The sequence below is a fragment of the Tachypleus tridentatus genome, chromosome 13 (genome assembly GCF_004210375.1).
Source record: "Tachypleus tridentatus isolate NWPU-2018 chromosome 13, ASM421037v1, whole genome shotgun sequence".
In the NCBI taxonomy this organism is placed as follows: Eukaryota; Metazoa; Arthropoda; class Merostomata; order Xiphosura; family Limulidae; genus Tachypleus; species Tachypleus tridentatus.
The window spans coordinates 13001193-13018457 of record NC_134837.1 but is presented as its reverse complement, the minus strand read 5'-3'; the positions used below and the strand labels follow the sequence as shown (position 1 = coordinate 13018457).

Genomic DNA, 17265 nt, shown 5'->3' with positions numbered 1-17265 from the left:
TAAATATTCAGCTCCCCAAGTACAGCTTTTCACAATTTTTGAAAACTTACAGTTAATGAAAGGATTTGAACTCACAAACTCATCCCTTTGTTGTGTGGATTTAATGATAATAATTGTCAAAAATACAACAACTTAACTAAGAGAAAACTCTGGGATCAAAGAGACATTAATACAAATGGCTGTGTCATTAATAGAAAACTGTGAGGACGAGAAAACCCACTTGTACAGAAAAATATATTTTAAAAATGGCTGGTGTGGGTAGAGAAAACTCTGTGTAGAGGAGCGAACAACGTTTCAACCTTCTTTGGTAATCTTTGTGACCCTGACGATGACTGAAGAAGGTCGAAATGTTGTTCATTCCTCTACGTAGAGTTTTTTCTACCCATACAAGCCATTTTTACAGATATAATAGAAAACTGAATAAGAATAAAGAAACTTTAACAAGTAACAGTAACATAAATGGGTGGCACAGGTTGTTCAAAATCAGGATTCTGCAATTGTAAAAGTAAAAATCTGAGTTAACATATGAAGTTATAAAGACCTGAGGTTTTCTTTTACTGACAAGCACCATAAAAACAATAAAAGTATAGAATGTTCACTGGAGGTCCTTTTGAGAAATGGAACTATATCTTGGATACTTGAGGTTCAAAATCTAAAGTCTGAGAGCACAAGTATGACTGGGTGATTTTGTGGGTTGAATGGTCTTAAGGTATTTTGATTTTCCTCTTCTGTCATTCACCTAGTCGCTATGTACCTTTGCAATAATTTTAAGCAAAGTTTTCATTGTTCAACATGTACAGAGAGATTTGTTATATAATACAAAAAACACTGAAGTTAAAATCACAATCATATTAATTCAGAATTTTTCTGATTTTATTGGTATTATATGAAGAGTACAAAACAAGAATCGTTATGTTACATGATCTAACTTTCATACGAACCAGCCTGGAACAGCTTATACACTACATCAGCAAGAAATTATTCTTCAATTAGCCTATGTTGATAAAGCTCCTCAGATACCCGTATATCCTGAGCTGCAAGTAACAATATATCGAGACTTTCATTGTCACAATATTGTACTTTGTGTTGTGAATCTTGGTTCTGGAAATATCACATAAATATTTAACTTGTTGATGCATTGGAGAATTTTTCTCCTAATTTTTATGGGCTAATATTCACATAATAAATTTTTTTCATTAATAGTTAATACACAATAAATTATTAATTATAACTTATTTTTCTGTTTAAGTTTTATATTCCCTGTTCAATTCATGACATCTGACTTAAATATAGCATTCAAGAAATAAAAAAGCATATTCTTGTATTAATAATTACACGCCACATGCACAACAATCAGAAATATCCATCAGTTACAGTTTAGTAAAAACACAGTATTAGAAGTAAGAATTAACAAAATTATCACAACTTTAAATTCTTCAAAATAAAACCAAAGTAAAGTAATATTCAATAGTGACGGAAAAATAAACTTTCTTACAGTTTTCTTCAGGTAGTATCTCACTACAAAACCAGTAGAACACACTTGAGAACCAATATAAAAATATAATGAGAAAAAATAACAAATGCAAGTTAGTGACCTTTAAGTTCTGATAAACTAAATTACAAATATGCTAGTAAAATTACCTTTGTTATGAGCACTTATTTTGTTGGCTTCATGAAGATGGTTTGTGTGCATTTCATTTGCACATATATTAACCAGTGGCATAAAATTTTATATAAATTCAACCATACTGACTAATATTTTCATATTATTGAAATTGTTTTCAATATTTTACCTAAGTTATAGTTTAGATGTTATGAAGGTCTGGCCAAACTGAATAACCCTTTAAGTTTCATGGCAATCAAGAATCAGAAAGTAGCATTAGGTTAGGAGTAAGAAAATAAATTGAAATGAATTTCCTAAGGGAATAAAGTTCTGACTGGAAGCAAGACTTGTAGGGTAAATAATGTAAAGTGTTTTTAAAAGTCCATATGGACCATACTCAGTAACATCCGAAAGTTTCATGGTGATCAATGATTCAAATGTTGGACATTTGTTGTCACAGATAGACATAAAATGCTTTATAGTATGAAATACATGTATATATATAGTTATTCGTAAAACTATGTGGAAAAGTTTAACTTTTTTATTTAAATATTAAATATAAAAATGAATTATCAGTGACGAACTTTACTAACCTGTACACTTTAATATTTAACATTATCAAACTCATTAGAAAGTCTATGTTATACTTTCTTTTGAATTGTAGATTTGTGTGTGTGTGTGTTTTTACAATTCATGTCAAATATTTCATTTAGAACATCCACAGTGCAAATTTAGCCCAGTGGTAATTTCTGTACAAATTCAAAATAACTTTTACTATTTATTTGTCAGACACAAATGAGGTTTCTAAAATAAAACACTACAAGTGCTATCAAAATATTACTATTACTTCTAATACCTGGTGTTTTATTAAACAATATTTTAAACTCACTTGCTAAGGACTCAATTCATTCAACCTAAAAATGTACCACAAACTGACATTTAGAGATTTCATACTAGGACTTCTAATATGTTTTATATCTTCACAAAAAATTCAGTAAGTATTAAAAGCCATTTATAGACAAAAAACACAATTTTCACAACACATTTCTTTATGACCATATGGAGTCAAAGTGCTGACTGCTCTGAATGCAAAGTGATTTTCATATTAAGATGAAAAATAATTTTGTTCATCTGAAAAACCTTAAATTTCATTTGCATAATCTCTGAAACATCCTAAATAAATCTGAAACTTTTGTTTCAGAAAAACTAAATTGTCCTGTTATTTTGTTTGCTCTAATTCTATACAGCTAGTCAATTTGACCAATTTCATAAACACCACTAAAAGAAACTGAAATAAATATAAATTACCTTTTTCTAATTTTTCTCAAATTACTTCAAATTGTAACACAAAACTGTTTCTTTATCTTAAATAGTTTAAAATTTATAACACCATATATTTGTTTACACTTACATTCAATTGTATTATTGCATATTGAATCAAAGCCTAACAAAAATTCCCTTCAAAAATTTGACAAAAGTGTAATTCCTGTCACCCTATAGAATTACATAATACACAGACGGCTCGTGGACGTACCTCATGAAAAATTGTACACTTATTTATTTTACCTAACCTAAAAAGTTTTTTAGTTTTATATTTTAGTTACTTTTATAATAATAAATAAAGAATACACATGAAAACCAAGAAATAAAGTGCTTACCTAGGTTTACTTTTTATTTTTTCTGTCAACTCTCAATTAAACTTAACTCTACTTATTTATACTAACAGTACTATTGCACTAAATAATGTACCAAATAACACAGAATAATAATATGTAAAAAGCAGACCACACCACTATCTGGCTTTCTACCAATGCAACAGGAGCAATAAAAAAATTCAGCTAAGCTCACTGATGTGTTTTATTTGGGAATAAAGAATAGACTGGAAGCAAAATGACAACTATGTGTTATAAATAACACGGTATTAACATCAGAGAAAATTATGAACAATTTTTGAATGGAAGGATGTGACAGGTGAGCATGTCAAGAGGGGTCTGATTTTATACTTTATGGCTCTGTAGGCAAATAAGGTTGAATGTTATGAAAACAACAAATTGCCCAAGAAATAACAACATTAGAAGGAGTGACTTATTTTAAATTTCATAACTTTTGGAGTATATAAATCAGAGAAGAGGGAATATCCAGAGAGTAAATGTCACAATTATGACACAAGGGAAAATTCAGTTTTTTTTTAAATATTACTTTATAAAATTAAAAACTTAAATCTTATATTACAACATAAATTATTAGCTACATTATTATGACAACCTAATTCTTATACCTTCATAAGAAAACAGTTTAATTACATTTTGAATGTAACCTGCCAAAACCTCATAACAAGTACAGAAAAAGATATCATAGTGAATCCAGAGGCTTTGATAATACCCTTTCAAATTTTAATATAGTGCTTTCTCTTTCATTTCAGTTGATACCAGGCATCCTAATAGCTTTATGAATCAGCATCACACAGCATGTCTTACAGTTTACATCTAGTTGTTACATTTCTCTTTCTTACGAGTCTACAAAGAGAGAAACACTTATATTTTATAACACTCTGCTAAATCTATAATAGTTGCTATATCTTCACAGACAAAATCCACTCAGGCTAATAAAAATTTTTTTCTTCAATATGGTCATCAAATTACTATAATGGAAGCAGCTTGTGTATGTGTGTATATACATATATATATCTGACTGCATATATGACTGAAATAATAATTGTAGTGTAGCTCCATCTATTGAACAAAGTTATGAACAAAAATTAATAAAAAATTCACATTCAAGATATAAACAATTTGAAAAATATCAAGTGTGCAACAATGATTTATTTATAACAGAATGTAACTTTAAATAAAAAATACCCTCCTCATAACAAGAACATGACTTTCACTAGGACTGGATGTTAGGGCCTGATTATATCTTTATAATGTAGTTCATAAATATAGTACTAAAATATGGAGTTCTTAAAAAAACTTTCGAAGAGTACCATTTTTAATGCAGAAAAAAATTACAGTATACATAAGCACAATCTGAACATTTTTCCCATATTGTACTTCCCAAAAAAGTCCTTTTAGAATATGTTCACTTTTTATTGCTCTTTTTCTCAATGAAGTATGAATACTACAATTAATTATCAGTGATGTCGAGAAAACCCACTTGTAGAGAAATATATATGCAAAAACGGCTTGTTTGGGTTGAGAGAATATTTTACGAAGAAGGTCGAAACGTTGTTCGCTCTTCTACGTAAAATATTCTCTCAACCCAAACAAGCCATTTTTGCATATATATTTCACTACAATTAATTAGTAATTACTAGCACAAACAGTCAGCTACAGGATGCTGTTTCTGCTGTATTTAACGAAAAATTGGTCATGGCACATTTGTAAGAAAAGATCTCCTTAGATACTTTTGAATTATGTTTAACAATAACAAGCTCCATCAAACAAGCTATACATTTTTTATACTTCCATTCAGTATGGCCTGACATGACCAAGCGTGTTAAGGTGTGTGACTGTAATCTGAGGGTCGCGGATTTGCATCTCTGTCGTGCCAAAGATGCTTGCCCTTTCAGCCGTGGGGGCATTATAATGTGACGGTCAATCCCACTATTCTTTGGTAGAAGAGTAGTCCAAGAGTTGGCAGTAGGTGGTGATGGCTAGCTGCCTTCCCTCTAGTCTTACATTGCTAAATTAGGGACAGCTAGCACAGATAGCTCTCGAGTAGCTTTGTGGGAAATTCAAAACAAACAAACAAACTATTCAGTATAATTTATGTTTACGCTAGGATTCTCCCTAACTTGTACACTTTCTTATTAAATTACAGAGAAACAGAGATATTGTTGACTACTGATCAACAGGGTCCATACCTCAGATATTTTAAAGTATATAAAATTTATTAAACTATTATTAGGTTTTAATTATTTTAAATAGTGCTTCTTGAAGCCCAAGTCTTAAATCTATTCAGTAGCTAGCAAAAATACTGGGTATTTTATAAATTGACTGCTCAGAAATTCATTAGGTAATTATTAGCAAAACAACTAAAATATGTCTGAGTGGTGAAATATTCTGTCAAAATGATAGTATAATGAATGTTCTTTTGGTACTATATTTATACACTTTACACTGTTGTATCAATTTAAGCAATGTTATGTGAAATTGTTTATTTAAAGATTAAATAGAATGACATACAAATAACATGATAAATATATGAAAGATTATTTAAAATTATTTTTAATTGTATGAAATTACTTCTTACATATATTAAGAAAATTAAAATATATTTGTATTTTGATGTCCTTGAATATTCATAAAGTCTTACGAATTAATAAATTTAACTCTTTATTTACACTTACATTAGTATTTGTTGTCTTGAAGATTAGCTTCATTAATAATTTCTCTACTTGTTCAGCAACTGCTTCCAAAGTAGCCCTCTGTGGTGAGTTTTTAACTGATGTTTTCCAACAGCTATCCAGAAGCAAAAAATTTGATTGTATTTGTAGTTGCCAATTTGAGTGAACTAATACCATAGTAACAGTGCAATGTTGGATCAGCACCATGTTTAAGCAAACACTGCATGATCTAAAAGAAAAGTTTTTTATGCAATAAAATGATGAAATTCAAAAGTCAAATTTCAAACAGTAATGGAGATGCATTCTGAGTCTATATCAATTGTTATTTTATATTTACAACATGTGAACATTAGCCAAATCACAAGGAACTATAATTTAATGATGTTTAAACTGTGAATGTTATAATAAATATTCGTTTTATGAATGTAGAGCTCAATGATTGGTGGATGTTAGTAAATAATTGTTCGTTACATTCAACTAAATCATTATTTTCACATGGAACTCATTTTCCCATTTTCAGCTTATTTTAAAGAAATTTTCAAACTATTTATTTAATACGGTTTCATGTAGAATAACTTAGGATTAATTTACTCTTTTGATCCTGAAATATTGTATGTGAAAATGTATCATATATGGATAAATATTGTTCTGTAGGACTTTCCCTACAAATTTCTACATAATAACTAAAACTGCCAATTCCTTTTTGTGAAAATAAATCCTACTTTATGGTTGATGAATTTTTAAATATTCGAGGTAAATATATTCTTACAGAAAGAAAAGTGTAGTTACAAGTAAAAAATCAAGTTGGCTAACAAAGACTTTAAGAGATAAAATTAAAGAAAAACATCATACATTTATGAAATTTAAACACTGGTACAATAACGAACTTAGAAGATTTCAGAATATCTAGGAAGTTGGTAAAACAAAAAATTAAGACACAAAAAGGAAAAAGTTGTCAGTAAATGTAAAAATTAACAGTAAGAATATTTTTAAATACATTTAGGGTAAACAACATGTTGGAATGAGGCTAATATCTAATGATTATGAGATGGTTGGGTTATTAAATTTTGCTTTTTCCTTTATTCTTATCAATGAAGATTTAATTACCATTCAATATCTTGAACAGTTGATAAATGGAAATGAGATCAAACAAAATGACTACATTAATTGTGAGTCACTTCAGGAAAACGTTTGGAAGTTTAAAAAACAATAAGGCAGATGATATCTCCCCATTTGTTTTGAAGAAGATTAAAGATAGTCACTTCTTACTATTCTTTATGAGTCCTTGAATAGTTGGCAGGTTCCAGAGGATTAGAAGTTAGCTAATGTAACTCCTCTTTTCAAAGCAGGTGATACAAAATGTCCAATTAATTGTAGACTCATTAGTGATGCATCAGTTGTGGAAATTATTTTGGAAAGTCTGATAGAAGATGCTTTGCAAAGTTATTTAATGAAGTTTAGAATTGTATTAGATAGTTAAAATGGTTTTACTAAGGTAAAATCATGCCTTTCAAATCTTCCAACATTCTTTGAAAAAGTTACTGCTTGTGTAGATGAAGGGAGGGATATAGATTTAGTGTATCTGGATTTTAAGAAAGTATTTCACAAGATGAATATAAAAGACTTTAAAAAAAAAAGTCTCTGTAGGTGCAGGAGATAAGTCAGCAAAGTGGATAGAAGAGTGGCTGGATGAAAGAAAGCATAGGGTTGACACAAATGGAGTTAAGTGAAACTGGATTATTGTTACAAGTGTGGTACCTCAGGGTCTTAGGACCTTCGCTTCTTTTAATTTACATCAGTGACATAGATGAAGGAACAGTTAATAAAATACTTAAATTTGCTAATGATATTTAGGTCTTTGGTTTGCTAACTGTGAAGAGGATGATACTGATTTACATAAAGATTTAGATCATTTAGTGAGTCGAGCAAATAAACACAGCAGATGGATTTTAACTGCTCATAAATGCAAACTAATGCCTCTGGGTTATCATAATTTGAATTATGAACATAATTTGGATGGAAATCACCTCTGCAATATTATGAATGAAACATGCTTTTGCTAGTAATAGGAAAAATAGGAATTTAGGTTGTCTCTACAGAAATATAGAATACAAATCTAAAGAAGTTGTAATTTCAGTGCACACGTCATTAGTTAGGCCACATTTGGAATATTGTGTTCTTTACCTTAGGAAAGATAGAAAGTTGTTGGAAGGGGTTACTAGTGTCTGGGAAGGTGGGATTATCATATGAGTAATGGTTGAAAACATTATCTTGCTAAGTGTTTGAGATCCAAATCTTTATTTATACCATTTTGTAAGTATTTATTCCTCAGATCTCCATTTTGCATTATCCTTCCCACGCTTGACATCCAGGTCTCCATTATTGAATGTCCTCCTAACTATTTGACACTCAATTCTCTATTCTTGCCATTCAATATATCTGACACCCAAATCTCTATTCTTCGTTGTATTTCCAACCACATCCCACCCACTTCTCTATTCTTCTTCGTCTTGCTATCTGAAATTCACATATGTATTCTTCATATTTTTATAAAAATCTGGCATTCAAATCATTGTTTTTCACCTGCCTTTTAACTGTTTGACATCCATAACTCTATTCTTCATTGTCTTGCTACGTATTTCACATCGTAATCTCTTCTTACCTTTCTCCTAAGCATTTATTCCTCAGGTCTATACTTTCCATTATCTGACCGACCGCTTGACATACAGGTCTCTATTTTTCATCTTCTTCCTAACTATTTGACACTCAAATCTCTATTTTTCGCGTTCTCTATGTCTATCACCCAAATTTCTATTCTTCAATGTATAACCCACCACTTCTACCCACACCTCTATTCTTCTTTGTCTTGCTATTTGAAATTCATATATAGTCATGTGAGAAAGTTAGGACACCCTATGAAAGCCTGTGTATATTTGGTAACATTTTTTGGATATATACAGATATTTAATATCAATTTTAACAATACTGAGAGATTATAGGAATGTAACTAAAAAATTAAAACTGAAGAAAAGACTTTTCAATATCTTCTGTAAATGTCATGCTACAAAAATGCATATTCTAACTGAGGAAAAAAGTTAGGACACCCTATCCTCTAATAGCTAGTGTTACCCCCTTTGGCTGAAATAACTGCAGTGAGACATTTCTTGTAGCCATCTACCAGTTTCTGACATCGGTCTGAAGAAAGTCTGCCCCACTCCTCAATGCAGAATTCTGTCAGCTGTGAGATGTTTGAGGAGTTTCTTGCATGTACAGCCCGTTTCAAGTCACCCCACAGCATCTCAATGGGATTAAGATCTGGGCTTTGACTTGGCTATTCCAGGACTCTCCATTTCTTAGTTTTCAGGCAGTCCTTGGTGGATTTACTGGTATGTTTTGGGTCATTGTCGTGTTGCAGGGTCCAGTTCTGCTTCAGCTTTAATTTTTGTACATGTCCTCTGTACTGGTGTCCAAATAATTCAATTTTGGACTCATCTGTCCAAAGAACATTATTCCAGAAGTCCTGATCTTTGTCTACATTCTCTCTGGCAAGCTTCAGTCTGGCCTTGATGTTTCTCTTAGAGAACAAATGTTTCCTCCTTGCACACCTCCCATGCAAGTTAAACTTGTGCAGTCTCTTTCTGATTGTAGAGGCATGCACTTTCACATCAACAGTAGCCAGAGTCTGCTGTAGGTCCCATGATGATATGTTAGGGTGTTTAAAGACCTCTTTTAGCACCTTGCGGTCAGCTCTCAGGGTGAACTTGCTTGAACGACCAGACTGGACCATGTTGGCAGTTGTTTTGAAAGCCCTACACTTGTTGACTAATTTCTGGACAGTAGAATCGCTGATTTCAAAATCTTTTGGGATCTTTTCAAATCCCTTATCAGACTCAAAAGCTGCTACAATTTTCTTTCTGAAGGCCTCAGACAGCTCTTTTGCTCTCACCATGGTGCTCGCTCTCACTTCAACAGTCATGAGCACATCAAACTAAATGTCTGAGGTTTAAATAGGGCAAGCCTCATTCAAAATGCTGAGTAATGATCTTCTAATCATGTGCACCTAGTGTGATACACCTGTGTGTGAGTTGAGCCATTTTAAGTGGGAATAAATGTGAGGGTGTCCTGACTTTTTCCTCAGTTAGAATATGCATTTTTGTAGAATTACATTTACAGAAGATCTTGAAAAGTCTTTTCTTCAGTTTTAATTCTTTAGTTATATTCCTATAATCACTCAGTATTGTTAAAATTGATATTAAATATATATACATGTATATATCAAAATATGTTACAAAAATATACAGGCTTTCAATGGGTGTCCTAACTTTTTCACGTGACTGTATCTATTCTTCATATTTTATAAAATCTGGCATCCAGATCTTTATACTTCACCCACCTTTTAGCTGTCTGAAATCCATATCTCTATTCTTCATCACATTGCAAAGTATTTGACATTGAAATCTCTATTCATACCTTTTATCCAAGTATTTATTCTTGAGATCTCAGTTTTCCATTATCTTTCCCACCGCTTGACATCTGGGTGTCTCTTTTTCATCTTCTTCCTAACTATTTGACACTGAATTCTCAATTCTTGCCATTCCATATATCTAACACCCAAATCTCTGTTATTCGTTGTATAACCCACCACTTCCCACCCACATCTCTTTTCTTCTTCGTCTAGCTATTTGAAAATCATAAATCTATTCATCATAATCTTATAAATATTTGGCATTCAGATCTTTATTTTTGACCTACCTTTTAAATGTTTGACATCCAGATCTCTATTCTTCATTGCCTTGCTAAGTGTTTGAGGTCCAAATATTTATTCATACCATTTTGTATGTATTTATTCCTCAGATCTCCATTTTGTATTATTTTTCCCGTCGCTTGACATTCAGGTCTCTATTATTGAACGCCGTCCTAACTGTCTGACACTAACATCTCTATTTTTGCCATTCTATACATCTAACACCCAAATCTCTATTCTTCGTTGTATTACCCACCATTCCCACTCACATATCTATTCTTCTTGGTGTTGCTAGTTGAAATTCATATATCTATTCTTCATATTTGTAAAAAATTCTGGTTTCCATATCTTTACTTTTCACCTACCTTTTAATTGTTTGAACACATATCTCTATTCTTCATGACCTTGCTAAGTATTTGACATTGAGATCTCTATTCATACCTTTTTTCTAAGTATTTATTACTCAGATCTCCATTTTGCATCATAATACAAACCGCTTGACATCCAGGTCTCTGTTTTTCATTGTCTTGCTAACTATTTGACAACCAAATCTCTATTCTTGTCCTTCTGTATATCTAACACTCAAATCTCTACTCTTCGTTGTATTACCCACCACTTCCTACCCACATCTCTATTTTACTTCATCTTGCTAGTTGAAATTGATATATCTATTCTTCATATTTGTATGAAAAATCTGGTATCCATATCTTTATTTTTCACCTACCTTTTAATTGTTTGAACACATCTCTATTCTTCATCACCTAACTATCTGACATCGAGATCTCTATTCATACCTTGTTTCTAAGTATTTATTTCTCAGATCTCCATTTTCCATTATCTTACCCATCACTTTCTACCCACATCTCTATCCTACTTCATCTTGCTATTTGAAATTGATATATCTATTCTTCATACTTGTACAAAAATCTGGTATCCAGATCTTTATTTTTCACCTATCTATTAACTGTTTGACATCCATATCTCTATTATTTATCACATTGTAAAGTATTTGATATTGAAATCTCTATTCATACCTTTTATCCAAGTATTTATTCTGGAGATCTGTTTTCCATTATCTTACCCACCGCTTGACATCTATGTCTCTATTTTTCATCTTCTTTTTAACTATTTGACACTGAATTCTCAATTCTTGCCATTCCATATATCTAACACCCAAATCTCTATTATTCGTTGTATAACCCACCACTTTCCACCCACATTTCTACGCTCCTTCATCTTGCTATTTGAAATTTGTATACCTATTCTTGATATTTTTATAAAAATCTGGCATCCAGATCTTTATTTTTCACCTACCTTTTAACTGTTTGACATCAATATCTCTATTCTTCATCACCTTGCTAAGTACTTAAAATCCAGATAACTATTTATACCTTTCTTCTTAGTATTTATTTCTCAGATCTACATTTTTTATTATCTCACCCATCGCTTGACATCTGGGTCTTTATTTTTCATCTTCTTCCTAACTATTTGAAACTCAATTCTAAATTTTTGCCATTCCATATATCTAACACTGAAATCACTGTTTTTCGTTGCTTAAACCACCACTTCGCACCCACATCTCTATTATACTTCGTCTAGCTATTTGAAATTCATAAATCTATTCATCATAATCTTATAAATATCTGGCATTCAGATCTTTATTTTTGACCTACCTTTTAAATGTTTGACATCCAGATCTCTATTCTTCATTGCCTTGCTAAGTATTTGAGATCCAAATATGTATTCGTACCTTTTTCTAAGTATTTATTCCTCAGATCTCCATTTTGCATTATCTTACAAAATGCTTCACATCTAGGTCTCTAATTTACATTGTCTTGCTAATTATTTGATGCACAAATTTATATTATTGCCATTCTATATATCTAACACCCAAACCTGTATTCTTCGATCTATTACCCACCACATCCTACCCACATCTCTATTCTTCTTCATCTTGCTATTTGAAATTCATATACCTATTCTTCATATTTTTATAAAAATCTGACATCCAGATCTTTATTTTTGACCTACCCTTTAACTGTTTGACATCCATATATCTGTTCTTTTCACCTTGCTAAGTACTTAAAATCCAGATCTCTGTTGATACCTTTTTCTAAGTATTTATTCCTCAGATTTCCATTTTGGATTATCTTACCAACTGCATGAGATCCAGGTCTCTATTTTTCATCCTCTTTTTAACTATTTGACACTCAAATCTCTATTCTTGAAATTCAATATATCTAACCCCCATGTGTCTATTCCTCGTTCTATTACCCACCACTTGACATCCACATCTCTATTCTTCCTGGTTTTACTCTTTGAAATTCATATATCTATTCTGTTTTCTTTAAAAATCTGGCATCAAGATCTTTATTTTTCATCTTCCTTTTAAATGTCTGACATCCATATCTCTATTCTTCATCTTCTTGCTAAGTATTGGACATAGAATTCTCTATTCTGACCTTTTTTCTAAGCATTTATTCCTCACCTACCTCATATATCAATTTTTGATATTTTTATAAAAGACTGGCTTCCACATAATTATTCTTAACCAACTTAACAATTTAGAGTAAAGAATCTTTTATTCTCAGGTTGGAAACAAATGGTATTGTCAAGACTTATTATACACAAAACATTATGATGCTTGTCAAGAGTATAAAAAAAAACTCACAAACCAAATATTCAGTGTACTGTTTTATATTGTTCCCGAGAAGTTGGTACGTTTCCATGTTTTGTATTGTTTATATAAAAAAAGGTTTGTTTAAATAACGTTATTTTTGCAAAAAACAGGCCTCACTCAACTAAGTGCTGCTCTATAACAATGTTTCTAACTCAGATTAATAAGTACAGGATGTTTTAAAGTGAAACAAAAGGATGGTGTTAAATTTATCAGTAATCAAGTGCATTCTAAATTACGACTTTGTAACCTGCTCAACGCAATACCTTTAGCTCTGTCAATAATAAAACAATATTCATTTTTTTAAATAATAATACCAGTACCTGAATGGCGTTGACCATATTTGGTCCTTAAATATATAAAAATGTGTCTGAATGTTTGTCTTTATGAGCTCCAACGGGCAATAAGTAATAATATTCTACATATGAGTACAAAGTTTTAACAAAATCCGTTCGTTTTTGAATAAAATATAAAACAAATGTAAAAATTCGGTCTCCATGGTAACAAATATGGATCTTTTTTTCGTGAACTCGCTGTTACCTTTGACATCGGCCCTCCAAATGTTAATCCTTCTAAGTTGAGTCATAGTCCAAGTGTATACTAACTTTCATTCAAATCTACTCAGCTGTTTTCAAGAAATATTGGTGATGCACGCACGCACAAACACACACACATGGATGAAGACATAACCTCAGTCGAACTTTAGTTTCGGTAATAATAATGATGTTGAAACTGCTTAAACAATAGCAGTATGATGTTTAAGCTCCATGTAACAAGAGTTAAATTAAGTATTTAATACAGTACCACTTGATTAAAGACGTCAAGTAGCTAAGATTTAAAACTAAACCCATCGTAGCAAGACACAACAAATAAATAAAATAAGATTCGTATTATTCTTGAACACTTATCTCAACCTATCAAGTAGTAAAGTTTGAATGAGGCATCCTTACTGAACACAGAGACTGTGATCCTGGAATGTAGTAGGAGACATTCTATGAACATTCAGTTTATTCTCGTACATTTTGAGGAATAATATAGTTTTACATAACCAGTCCTGTAAATAAAATAACTCGAGACTCAAAATGCTTACGAATTAGACATACTTTGAATAACGATGAAAACATTTTAGTAAGACACCGGAAATCAAAACGCATCCTTCAGAATTGTGTTGTTCTTTGTGTATCTTAAGGTATTTTAAAATAACACTTTTAAGGCTTAGATGAATGTGTTTTTCCAGAAAAAAATCGCCCCAAAAGTGAAAACATTAATTATTGAGATTATAACGGCCGAATTAATGACTGTATTTTCATTCGTTATATTAAATACCAGTGGGTAATAACACTTTTCTTTTAAATTGTACAGAAGTTCAAAATATTCTTAGATTACTACTTACACCTATCACACAAATTTGATAAGTGGTCAAACATCTTCAACTGGGAAGGTACACGTAAGTGATTAAATTATTATAAATTACACACAAGCAATTAAACCACTTAAATAGGCTAGACGTACGGGATTTATTAAACTACGCAATAACTTGCACATAATGTGCAATTTAACTTTAAAAAGTACATCAAGGAGTACGCACAAGCTAACAGTTATTTATTATACATACAATAGTTTTGTTGTACAAATTACATTGATATTAACTTAAGATCAAAGCAAGCTACCTACTTAGAGTGAATCTAAAAACCAAATAAACCTTTTAACAAGTATATATAATTAAATGTCTTTTTCTAACGTTCTTATCTATAAAAATTATCATTTTCGGCCTTAATCCCAATAACATCTCACGAGGCTTTACCAGTTTAGGAGATTTAGGTTAGTCCTAAATACATACATTAAGCTGATAATGCGAAACAAAATCTATAACTAAAATTTACTAATAAATAAATATTTAAAACTAATATAATTAGATACATTAACCAATATTATTAATGAGGGTACCTGTACAGAGACTATAGTTGACACGTTATCTACGGAACACGAAACGTGTTAACTCTAGGTGCTCTCTGTTTCACCAAATGTTTACTACACGTTTGGAATATATTAATAAAACCTCATATAAACCTAAACTCCACGAAGGTGCAGTTCATAAAAGTAATTAAGTCATTAAGTAACACTTAAATGTTACGTTAGGTGTCATATTTACTTAAAATAACACACTCTTGTGCACGTGTAGTGCAGTAGTTCAAAAAACACCTACTGGTACTACTTAGCCCGCGTTCGCTTATCACCGCAGAAGAATATGGGTAAGGGTAGTAGTATTATCAAACAAATCTGTGGAACAAAGTAAAGATTAGAAGCGTAAGTTTACTGATAAAAGATGTGTCGTTAACTACAATTATGATTTAGAGAGGTAATAGAAATGTTACAACCGTCATCTCTCGTCGATTTATTTTAACTTCAGAGACAATAGAGATGGTCTTTATGACGCTCTTTGTCATCAACTTCTTGTAACTTTAAAGAGTCAATATAGATTACTTTATGATGCTCTTTGTCATCAATTTGTTCTAACTTTAAACAAAAATCTATTAAAAAATTCCCACTTTGGTGTCCTAAATTCAGACTATCAAAATAACTACAATACATATAACAAGCCTTTGTTTATCATAGAGCAGAATTTTAAGTTCTGTCCTTGTAACAAGCACCTAACTTTCACGAGGGCTAAACCTGAAGGTTTTATTATATCTTTGTTGATGTAATTTATAAATATAGCTCTAAGAAATGGAGTTTTAAAAACTGTTGTTTATTCAATAAACAGTAGCACATTTAATATATAAAAAATGATTGTATTAGCACAATCCGAACACTTTTCCCCTGCAGTAGCTGCCGTAAAAAGAATCTTTTTTCTTAGGAAATGATCACTTTTTCTGAACCTTTCAGTACCGTACTATCTAAAACAGACTCATGTTTGCTAACCCTAATTACTAAGCCTTTCACAGGTTGTTGAGTAACGTAAATGTTACATACTTGTCTGACTTTTGTTTCTCATTTCAAGAATTTCATTCAGATTTATATAATGATCTTTTGTGAATATACATTTAAAATATTTATACAAAACTTTAAACCTGCAAATAGTACTGGCCGAAGTACCCATGATTTTTCTCGCAGAGTTCGATTCCTATTTTAACATCTTGTCTCCTTAGTATACGCAAATATTCAATAACATTATGGTTCCATTTTATTGTTGTCTTTAACAGTCTGTATTGGTTAAAAGCATAACAATACTCGTCAATCAACTGTTGTAAATATGTGGCGTAACCGAAAGAGAACGTGTGTGTTTTCTTATAGCAAAGCCGCACCAAACTGTTTGTTGAGTCCAGAGAGGAGAATCGAACGCCTGATTTTAGCGTTGTAAATCCGTAAATTACCGCTGTACCAGCGGGTGACCGAAAGAAAAGGAAAATGAAGACAGAAATATAAAACAGATAAGTAAGGGATAGCAGTGGGAAAAGACTGAAGATGTTCCAAGTTGAGTTATAAAAAAGACAATTTCTCCTTTAAAGCTAGTTAACAAATTGTACTTAGATTACAAATAAAGGATTGTTCCTCGAGATCACGTGTATAACGGTTTGCTGGTGTAGATATCAGAATAACAAGTTTTAGATCTGACAAATCTTGTTTGTCGTCTGTAGATCTATTTTGTACATACGACTTTAACCTTTTATACTTATATATATATTTATGAAATATAAAAATAGAATGAACCACAAAATGTTTTATGATTAGATTAATGTACACAAATAGATGCTAATCAGAAACAAACATATAAAGTTAAAAGGATACACAATTTACTCCTAGTGATAAAAACAAATTGTAAGATTGTGTGATACTCTAGAGTAGGTGTGTCAAAAGGGTTTCAGTTTACTATGTTTGATGTTCCATGTTTGTAT

The 17265-nt window shown here is 31.2% G+C and overlaps 1 protein-coding gene and 1 long non-coding RNA gene across 2 annotated transcripts in view; both read right to left on the bottom strand.

Annotated features, from left to right (window-relative positions):
• The window catches only part of LOC143239187 (semaphorin-2A-like), a 478807-nt gene that overhangs the window by 201226 nt on the left and 260316 nt on the right, over nt 1-17265 (bottom strand). The window lies entirely within an intron of this gene.
• On the bottom strand, nt 864-15595 carry LOC143239241 (uncharacterized). The gene is made up of 4 exons (XR_013021074.1): nt 15317-15595; nt 13910-14339; nt 5952-6177; nt 864-4119 (listed from the first exon to the last, which is right to left on the bottom strand). It is a non-coding gene; the product is annotated as an uncharacterized LOC143239241 (long non-coding RNA).